Here is a 10,885-nt window from a genome sequence, read left to right as displayed (position 1 = left end):
GGCGTCCAGGGCGGTGAAGACCCCTCGGGCGGCCACGGCGGTGAAGACCCTTCGGGCGGCAACGGCGGTGAAGACCCTTCGGGCGGCCACGGCGGTGAAGACCCCTCGGGCGGCCACGGCGGTGAAGACCCTTCGGGCGGCCACGGCGGTGAAGACCTTTCGGGCGGCCACGGCGGTGAAGACCCTTCGGGCGGCCACGGCGGTGAAGACCCTTCGGGCGGCCACGGCGGTGAAGACCCTTCGGGCGGCCACGGCGGTGAAGACCCTTCGGGCGGCCACGGCGGTGAAGACCCTTCGGGCGGCCATGCTGGAGAGGACCCTTCGGGTGGCCATGGTGGTGGCCTACTGCCCCCCCCCAAAAAATTCTTGGGGGTAGCTACGGGGTCGTAGCCTCGAGAAGGCACCGGCTCAGGAGAAAGAGGCAGAACCAGCGGTGAAGAGGGCTTTAGGCTGGGCAGGACCAGCGGTGAAGGAAACTCTGGGCTGAACAGGACTGGCGCAGGATCAGCGGGCTCTGGCGCAGGATCAGCGGGCTCTGGCGCAGGATCAGCGGGCTCTGGCGCAGGATCAGCGGACACCGGCTCAAGTGTGTGCGTAGCCCACACACACCACATGGCTGTGGCCATAATGGCTAGTGTTGCGGTCACTGAGGGCTCAGGCGGCGCATGCGTGGCGTGATCAGTCTCTGACTGGGAAGACGTGACGAGAACGGTCTCTGGCTGGACGGTCTCTGGCTGGACGGTCTCTGGCTGGACGGTCTCTGGCTGGACGGTCTCTGGCTGGACGGTCTCTGGCTGGACGGTCTCTGGCTGGACGGTCTCTGGCTGGACGGGCTCTGGAACTGGTTTGACGGGACGAGATTCAGGCAGGACGGTGATCCTTGCAGACCGTACGGACCTTAGCGGGGAATCTGCCAAGCTGGACATCAGCCCTGAACGCCCATAGACCGATCCGGTGTCAGACCCGCTGACTGGCGTGACGCGGGGAAACTCAGGCTCTGCAAGTGCCGAACCGCCCAAGGAAAGGGCCAGATCAACAAACCCTTTCAGGGTCCAGCCAGTATGATCCTCCGGCATCACTTGAGCGATGTGCCAATCCAGCCCGCTACAAAACAGGTCCACGAGCTGGGCGTCATTTAGCGCTCCCAGATGACAACACGCCAAAAAGTCCCTCACATACCTCTCCAAGGGCTGGCCATCTTGAGACAGAGATGATAGGAATTTCCTTAAGGCCTGGTTGCTAACAACTGCTGGATCCATTGGCGGTGAGTTCTTCTGTCACGATGAGGTGGAAGCAAGGAGGAAGCAGGATCCAATTGCAGCACACTTTATTTAATAAACTCAAACTACATAAAGACTCTGGCTAGGGCACAAGACTCAGGAACAGAACCACCAACATCAAGGTACAACAACAACATTAAGAACTCACAAAGACTGGACTGAAACACAGGGCTTAAATACAAGGCCAAACAAGCTAAACAAGATAACAAGGGGGCGTGGTATACATTAACACAAACGAGGAGCGGGAAAACTGAACAGGACTGAACCAAAAGCACAAAGACCGGGGGAACACAGACAGACATTACAACAATCGAACACTATAAAATGACATTATTTTGGAAATGTTCCTGACATTTCAGAAAAAATAAAAAAAGTTGCCCATATAGTTGAAGAAACCCTTACTCAATACTTTAAAATCACCAAGAACCTCTAAAGTAATAAACTTAAACGCTCTCAGACAATGTTGAGAAAAATACAGTTGCTTTGTGTGCTTTCAATAAATTTGCAATGTATACTGAATTTCTCTAAAAAGATCTTTAGAAATAATCATCCATCTAATAGGAGGACATGTTGCCCATACAGGAAACTGGCCCATGGTAGCGATGAGGCATTAAGAGTGGTGGCATGAGGAAACATGGAGAATGAAATCTGGGGGGCATTGATCTGTGACTGCAGATAGCAGGGAGGGCATGAGGGGTCAAGCAGCCTGCTGGCTGGATGACACCCCCTGCATTCATCCAAAGCTCACAAACCTGCCCACAGCAGACGTGGGTCACCGGCTAGAGCACATATACACATTATGGGCTCGTCTGTTTGATGGACACATCCGGTGAGAGTGTCAGTTAGTTTGTGTGTATAAGAGTGATTGTGTGTGAGAGTTCTGCCCAGAGACAAGGTGTGTGTGGCTGTCAGTGGCGTGTATATGAACTTGATGTGTGTGGCCCTGTGTATTAATGTGGGTGTGTGAGAGAAAACTGTGCATGTTCACCTAATATGTATAACTCTATGTGTGTGTGTGAAACATGGTACTCCACAGGGAGATAAGCATCCCAGGTGGTCTGGTGTGGGCTGAAACATGAACGTCCTCGGTGTCTGTGGCATACCTGTGAAGCACAGCCCTCAGACTGGCAGTCTCCATGTTCAGAGGAAACTCTACACTTCACACCCTGTGCTCGCAGCTGGTCCTGTACTCCCATAGGAACCAGGTCTGTCTTTACACGCTCTCTGCTTCTTTACCCAACATGAGCAATGTTATTACCTTCTCGCTAGGTGGTACAATGAAGGATGGATGAATACGGCAAACTTTGCCATATTGTGTTTCCCCCTAACCCAATATGTTTTATTCCTTCACAGACATTATGGTACATGGATGAGTATTGTACAACGGTATAGTTTCAAATCACAGCACACATTAATTAGCATCCCAATTTCAGTGCTATTACATGGTATGGGGTGTGATATCAGCAAGTCATTGCCATTACAGTTCTTGTTTTTGAGATCCAGAAGAGAGAAGTAGGCATGCAGTACATCAAACGGCTTAAAGAGCATAAAGGATGCTTTAAGAGGTAAAATATCTGCTCAGAACAAGGTCCTCTGATGATAAAAAGCTGAAGACTGGCTTTTTTCTTATTTGGCTGTATGTTGGCTGATGAAGAAGAGAAATTCAAGGACAAAACAGACGATCCTCTCTCATAAACACCTAAAAATGTATATTAACAATTCGATCTACAGTTTATAAGCAAATGATGCAGACAATTACCAGATGGTTAATAACCAATATCCTAATAATAGTATTTTAACTAAGAATCTTAATGTTTAGATTATTATCAGTTTAAAAACAAAAATATGTTGCTCATATTTTTGTTAAAGCACTTACTAAAATTCACTTACTAAAAGTACTTACTAAAAGTCACTTACTAAAATATTTATTATCTGAGCTTTCTGAATTCTATTTGTGGCCTAATGGTTAGAGAGTCGGACTTGTAACCCGAAGGTCGCGGGTCCGAGACTCAGGAAATGAAGGTGGGGGGAGTGAATGAACAGTGCTCTCCTCCACTATCATTACTAACAACTGATGTACCCTACAAATCCCTAATCGCTCCCCGGACACCACAGCAAAAATGCTCAATGCTCTGGGTGTGTGTTCACAGTGTGTGTGTGTGTGTGTGTGTGTGTGTGTGTGTGTGTGTGTGTGTGTGTGTGTGTGTGTGTTCTAAACTCTCTGCTGTGTGTGTGCACTTGGATGTTGAAATGCAGAGCACAAATTCCAAAAATGGGACACCATACCAATGGCAACACTTCACGTCATGTCACGTCACTTCACGTCACTTGATGATTATGATTTACCTACATAATTCAGAGTGGTTCTCTCCCCTTTTCTGGTGTCCTTGCACATATCATGTGAAAGTTACCAGTTGTACTGCCATTTTGCAGTCATAACTTTGAAGCAGAAAAAAAGGGTTCCTTTTCAAAAGGGAACTCGCACTGCGTCGATGACGGCTTGGGGAACGCCTCAGGCGTGACAGGTGTCTGAAATCACTATCAAATCACGTCAATCACATTGACCGGCGACAGCCCGTGAATCATCAGCATGAATGATTAACGTGCGACATGGAAGTATATTAGGGCGCCTTGCAAACATGACAAATTATCTCATCGTCTTCAGGGACTGTCTGTTTGAAAACGCTACTCAAAGAAACGGTAAGAGAAAGAAAATTAAATGTACAGCGGAGGCAGATTGCCTTCAGAAATGTGCCGCCCCATGCCTGAGGTTTCTGACGCCGGGCGACACACACAAGCTGTGCGTTTCCTGCCTAGGAGAAGAACGCGCACGGGAGGTTCTCGAGAGACCCCCCTCTGTGTGAACTGTGAGCGTTTTTCTCTTAAAACGCTCCGCTCTCATCTGGCCCTCTTCTCGAGTGAAGGGGGTTCAACGTCTGGTCCTCATGGTCCAGGTCCCGCTCGTGCCGAGGCAGGGTGGCGACTTGCATCATGGGCTCCCAGATAGACCTCGTCGATCACTTTGAGAGGGCTGTAAACCTCTCAGATGATTTCGACGGCTGACAAGGGCGAACTGCTGGTCGATGATGAGGATTTTTCACAGACAGTTTCCTGTGCTGCTTTTCAGGACGAGCAGGAGATGGCTGAGGAGGTTTATAATCAGGTAGATCCTGAACCCTCTCAGCCACCCTGCCCCGTGTATGCAGAGCTGGTGGATGTTGTGGAGCGCGCTGCCGGCAGGCTGTAGCTGCCATGGCAACGCGCTAGAGGAGAGACCGCTCGCGGTAGGCTCGACGATCGGTTTCTCCTCGGCCATACACCACCAGCTCAGGTGAGCCTTCCATTCCTTCCTGATCTTCACACGGAGATCGAGAGGGCATGGAAGAGCCCATTCTCTGCCCGTATTCACCACCATCAGCGGGTTAGTTTCGCTGATGTTGAGGGGATCGCAGAGCATGGGTATGTGTCGATGCCGCCCATTTGACGAGTCGTTTGTGAACTATCTCGAGTCTGGGCAGTTCTGGGCAGAGTCTGGGAAGAGTCTGGGCAGTTCTGGGCAGAGTCTGGGAAGTTCTGGGAGGCGAAGTCGTGCTCAGCTACTTTTAGGACCTGCATACCGCTGAGATCCAGTTTCACGCCCAGGCAGGCGGGAGGGCCTGGCCCTTCACGGTCCGAGGACCGTAGACAGGGCCAGAGAGCCAGTGTCAACTCTCGTGCGCCCCCTCCGTGGAGGAACAGGGCACAGAAGAGGTGTGACTCTCGCAAGAAGAGGGATCTGAGGGAGGTTATCCAGCACAAGCACACACAGCGTCGCTGATGGATAATCTCCCCGGAGGGTTTCATTACATCACAGCCCTCTCCTCTCTTCTGACTCCCCAGACGTTCATTACATCAGGCCTGGGGCTGGGCCTATGATAAGAACGATGTTCCAATGGCCCACCTAGGCTTGGTTAGTAGAAACGCCTCTTTCAGGCATGTAAAGTGGTGGACCCCAGGTTCATAAAGAACTATCTGGCGAGTCTTCACTCTGCACGCCACAGACCTCATTCCCTGTATAGAGCTATGGGGTCATGTCAAGGTAATAATGTAAAAGATGTTTCCTGGATTATTAGGGCCCCGAAGTTCCCCATTAGGTGACCAGAACGATAACTATGTTAGCCTTCGGGCTGTTAGCCACCTCAGGGTAGAGTAGTTGGTTTCTCTCTCATAGAATTTTTTACTTAGAGTGTTGACTGACGCTAGAGCTTCAGATAGATCTTATGTCCGGCCCACGGGACCGTTTGACTTCTCCCTGAGTATTTTGACCCTTGAGCTCTGTTTGGGTTTTCAGTAGGCTGAGCGATTCTGCAGCCCCTTGTAGGGAATAATACAGACTATATTCTTTAGTAAGGCTGTGGCTCCTCCAAGCCCTCAGATAGATCTATGCTTGCAGGCTGGCCCTCACCAGTGCCGCCTCTGTAGCTGGCCTAGGCTGTGTCAGGGATAATGGAGGCGCTCTGTTAAAAATAGCATTTCTTCCTCTGACCCTTCACTTTGTGAATGTAGGTTTCTAGCATCCCTGTATAAACAGCTTCCACCCATGGGAGTCGTTAGGCCAAGGCCCGCCCCCTTCTCTGCATTCTGGGGTGACTAGAGTAATGCAGCGTGGAGCAGAGGATGGTTTATAAAGGACATGGTAGGCCTCAAACAGGCCTCCGTGGTATATATGTTTTTATTTTAGCAGGGTTAGGCCGTCTTTCGCTTCACAAAGAAGACTGGGTCTGTCTGCTCGACCGTGCCATGCAGAACTGGCATAAGGATTAGGCCGCCAGTATAGTCTTCACTCACCTCGCTGAGCTACTGCTCGAGCGCTGGGTTGTAGGTGGCTGGCTTTCATTCAAGCCCCACTCCGCTAGGTTGGGCACAGATACATTACTGTCACCCCTAGAGCCTCAGGGTGAGGTATGAGTCATCCCCTATGAACAGGGTAGGTCTGAGCACTTCACTCCCAGTTCTGTGTTATCCTACCTCGCACCACTACGGCTCGGGTCGAGTAGGAAGTAAGCCTTCACTTCTTCTTTGGTCAAAGTACGCTCCCCTGAAGCCAGACCATTGCCCTGAGCTGACGCCCATGAATAGATGGTAGGCCCCTGACTAACTGTGGCCTCCGCTGAGGCAGAGTGGCGTATGTTGTACTCCCCTTGTTTTAAGGGTGTTAGCTTTCTTGCGGAGTACACTGCCATGGGCAATGTGATTAGGCACCACGATGCTGTAGGTGCTGTGTAAACAGCTCATCTGCCAACGAAGGCTGCGTCATTAGGTAGTAGGCCTCAGCAGGCCTCCTTGATTGGACAGCCCCCAAGAGGGGGCTGTAGGCCTGCTCACTTTACGTGGATTGGCCTTGGTGGTTCAGGCAGTTGACTCACTGATGGGTAGCAGGCCTTAAAAAGGCCTCCTCGGAGGTGAGTCCCAACATTGTAGGACATACTCTATAGCGCTACGGGAAGCCCAATAGTAAAATATGCTTGTGTAGAATGGTTCCCAAAAGTGTATGTTATAGCAGAATATGACTTGCTATCAGCTAGTAGGCCCGACCAGGCCTCCCTGATAGGCGAGTCCCCAGCTGGCTGGCCTTAGCAGGCGACCTTGTAATATCACTCGGAGTCAGGGCTCATAGCTACCAGTGGTTATCAGGCAGTAGGCCACTCAGGCCTTCCTGAAGGTGAATTCCAACTTAAGATGGTTTTCAGGTAGTAGGCCTCACCCAGCTGCCCTGAAGGCGAATTCCCACTTACGTTGGCTATCAGGTAGTAGGCCTCTCTGGGCCTCCCTGAATGTGAGCTCCCAAATATTGTGGCTGTCAGGTAGTAGGCCTCTCTGGGCCTCCCTGAATGTGAGCTTCCAAATATTTTGGCTGTCAGGTAGTAGGCCTCACCAGGCCTCCCTGAAGGTGAGCTCCCACATGCTGTGATTATCAGGTAGTAAGCTCCTCCAGGCCTCCTTGAATGAGAACGGTCAGGTTGTAGGCCTCACCAGCCCTTTTCCACCAAAGCATTTTGAGAGTCGGTTCGGAGCCGGTGCCTACTCGCGAACCAGTTCTTTGTGTTTCGACAGGCAAAGAACCGGTTCTCGGCCAGGAAAACTGGTTCCAAAGCGGCACCAACTCTTTGCTGGACTAGAACCAGAGAACCGTTCTTTTACCACGTCATGCTTACGGCAGGGGCTGGGGGCGGGTTTAGATGTGTACAATACATCTTTTCTGACCATAATATAGGATCGCAAAGCCAGGAGAAACATCTGCAGAAACACGATGTAGTCCGCCATTGTATTTGTTATGCTTGAAGTTGGCGCAAGCGTTTCTAGCTTTTTTTATTTTTAATTTTTTTAATGAAAACATTATGTAAGCAAAGAAGAAAACAGTCACAATATAGAAAAAATAAACGGAAAAAAAAAAAGACACAAGACAGGGGTACATAACTAATCAGAAAAGATTACATATCAAAGGAAAAGATTAAAAGACTTACATATTTCAATTGTTTTTAAAGCCTTCTTGGTACACGAGTTAGAAATAATCCCAAAGTAATGTTGTACTTGCAAGCATTTCTAGCTGAGACGTATAGCGACGTACACAATGACGTAACGACGTCGTTCGCTGGGCGCTCTAGTCAGTGGAAAGACAAACCGGTTCTTAGAAGGTTCGCAAGTTGAACCAACTCAGAACCAACTTTGAACCAGCACCAGTTCTGAACCAGTTCTTTTTTGGTGGAAAAGGGGTACCTGAAGGTGAGTTCCCACATGCTGTGATTATCAGGTAGTAGGCTCCTCCAGGCCTCCTTGAATGAGAACGGTCAGGTAGTAGGCCTCACCAGGCCTCCCTCAAGGTGAGTTTCCCACATGCTGTGGTAATCAGGGTTTAGGCCCTACTGGGTCTCCCTGAATGGGAACGGTCAGGTAGTAGGCCTCACCAGGCCTCCTTGAAGGTGAGTTCCCACAGACTGTGGTTATCAGGTAGTAGGCCTCACCAGGCCTCCCTGAAGGTGAGTTCCACACATACTGTGGTTATCAGGTTGTAGGCCTCTCCAGGTCTCCCTGTGAATGGTTCCCTTATGGTGCTGGGTTTATGAAGCTAGTGGCCTCTTGCTATCAGTCTCAGCTAGCCTTAGTAGGCAGCTGCTGAGGGCGAGCTTGCACCCTGGCTCGCTAAAGTGTTCATTCTCTGCTACTGGTTCCCTCCCGGAACCCTTTTCTCTCCCTACAGCCTGGTTTGCCTACCAGACGGACCTTGTGCTCCCCTCACCGAGGGTCACTATGAGCATGCAGCCTCCTGAGTCTGGTCAGACCGTCGCAGGCCTCTCGTGAGGCCTCCCAGTTAGATCAGACCTTAGGCCTTCACAGGCCTCCTCAGTGTTTTGAAACACAGACACTGGGTTGATCCGTGGATCGAGTAGAGAAACTCCCCTCCCTAGCAAGGGTTAGAAGGCACTATGGTGATTTATACTCTCCGGGTTATCCCGTCTCTGAGATCCGGGCCGAGTGGTTCACTGCCAACTTCGCAGTCCCTCGGGTTGGATGCCTTACTTAAGGCAACTGTCCAGAGGCTCTGTCTTCGGACAGACAGGAAGTGGCCAGACTAAGTGTCTATGTACTGACGCCAGGTCAGGCCGTCCTGGTGGCATTTTGGGGTGAGTACGTTCCCCCTGAATAGTTATTGGCTGGGGTTCCTTCGGGTTCCCTAGCCACATTCCCTAGAAGGGACCCCTTCTAATTGGAACTTGAGCAGTCCCAGTTAGGCCTTTCATTAAACTATGTTTATGGAGGTTTTCCTGTGGAACATATAGCTTGGGCTATGACCTTAGGGAATGCTGTCACTGACCGCCCAGTGTGACCTGAGGGTTAGTGGTTCTAGCGTTTCATTTGAAGTTGCTGGTTCTGACAGTTGTCACTGCCACTTGGCATGCACTCCCCTTAGCATGGTGGCGTTGGTATATCGTTCCCCAAAGTGTCATCGACGCAGTGCGAGTTCCCTTTCGAAAGGGAACATCTCAGGTTACGACTGTAACCTATGTTCCCTGAGAACAGGGAATGAGACACTGCGTCTCCCTGCCATGCCTCGGGGCTTGCCTTCCGTACAGTCCCTTCAGACGATAAGGTGATTTGTCATGTTTGCAAGGCGTCCTTATATACTTCCAGGTCGCACGTTAATCATTCACGCTAACGATTCACAGGCTGTCGCCGGTCAATGTGATTGACGTGATTTGATAGTGATTTCAGACACCTGTCACGCCTGAGGCATTCCCCAAAGCGTCATTGACGCAGTGTCTCGTTCCCTGTTCTCAGGGAACATAGGTTACAGTCGTAACCTGAGACGTTTTATTGAATTAATATCTGCCATTCAAAACGTTTGGGGTCAGTATGTTTTCTATTAATCAAAGAATCCTTAAAAAAAAAGATCACAGTTTCCACAAACATTTTCAACTGTAATAATAATAATAATAATAATAATAAATAATTTATTGTGCACCAAATCAGCATATTAGAATGATTTCTGAATGATCATGTGACACTGAAGATTGAAGTAATGATGCTGAAAAAATTTAGCTTTACTATTACAGGAATACTTGCAATTTAAAATATATTAAAATAGCAAACAGTTATTTTAAATTGTAATACTATTTCAAAATATTACTGTTGTTATGTTTAAACAAATGCAGCCTTAGTGAGAATCTTACCAACCCTAAACTTCTGCACGGTAGTGTATTTGAAACTGTGTAATATTCATTATTATTGCCTGACTGTCAAGGAGCGCGCTGCTACACCTCTCTGTGGTCTTACTCGCTCCCTTTCCCCTGAGTTCTAGAACTGCAATTCCCATCACTCCCCCCGACTCTCATTAGGTTCAGTCCCTGCCTGGTTTCCCTCATCACTGTTATCACCAGGGCCGGCCCGAGGCATAGGCGAACTAAGCAGCTGCTTGGGGCCCCCCAATCTAGTTTAAATATTTTTTATTTTTTTTAGATGACTTAAACAAGTGACATAAATGAATGAATTAATATGAATGAATGAAGGAATGAATGAATGAATAATTCAAAAATCTGATTTCATGATCAATATACCTGCCAACAAATGCTGCTGTGTCTGCCAGTGTTAAGTCATGCGCATAATCTAGACACCTCGCGAGTGCATAGACAATTCGCGCGCAACTGCCCATAGTCAGGGTATAGGTTTAAGTTGGAGAAAATAGCCGCAGGGGAACTTAACCTTCTAGGTGTAAGGCTAGCAGTTTGAATAAATAATAAACATAGCCGTTTGAACTCTTCTCCACTTTATCATATCACACATCAGATCACTAACTCCAAATACCCGCGACACTACAGTACCAAGTGCGCACGAGCCATTCCTATCTACGGCAAGTCCAGGGGGGAAAAATAGATTGAATACACACATACAACGAGCGCCAGTACATCATTACTGGTATTATAGTAACAGACTTTGTTAGATTCTGTCATGTACAATCCAACAAAGTCTTTTACAATAATAATAATAAAAAAGATTTTGAGGACAGTTACACTGTATTCAGACAGTTGAGAAATAATAATATTTTTACAGTTTTCAACAATAATTGTCAT

This window comes from Siphateles boraxobius, unplaced genomic scaffold, assembly GCF_051911475.1.
Source record: "Siphateles boraxobius isolate OS27281-9 unplaced genomic scaffold, OSU_SipBor_1 29, whole genome shotgun sequence".
NCBI lineage: Eukaryota > Metazoa > Chordata > Actinopteri > Cypriniformes > Leuciscidae > Siphateles > Siphateles boraxobius.
The sequence above is the reverse complement of the archived record's forward strand: the minus strand, read 5'-3'. Positions refer to the sequence as shown.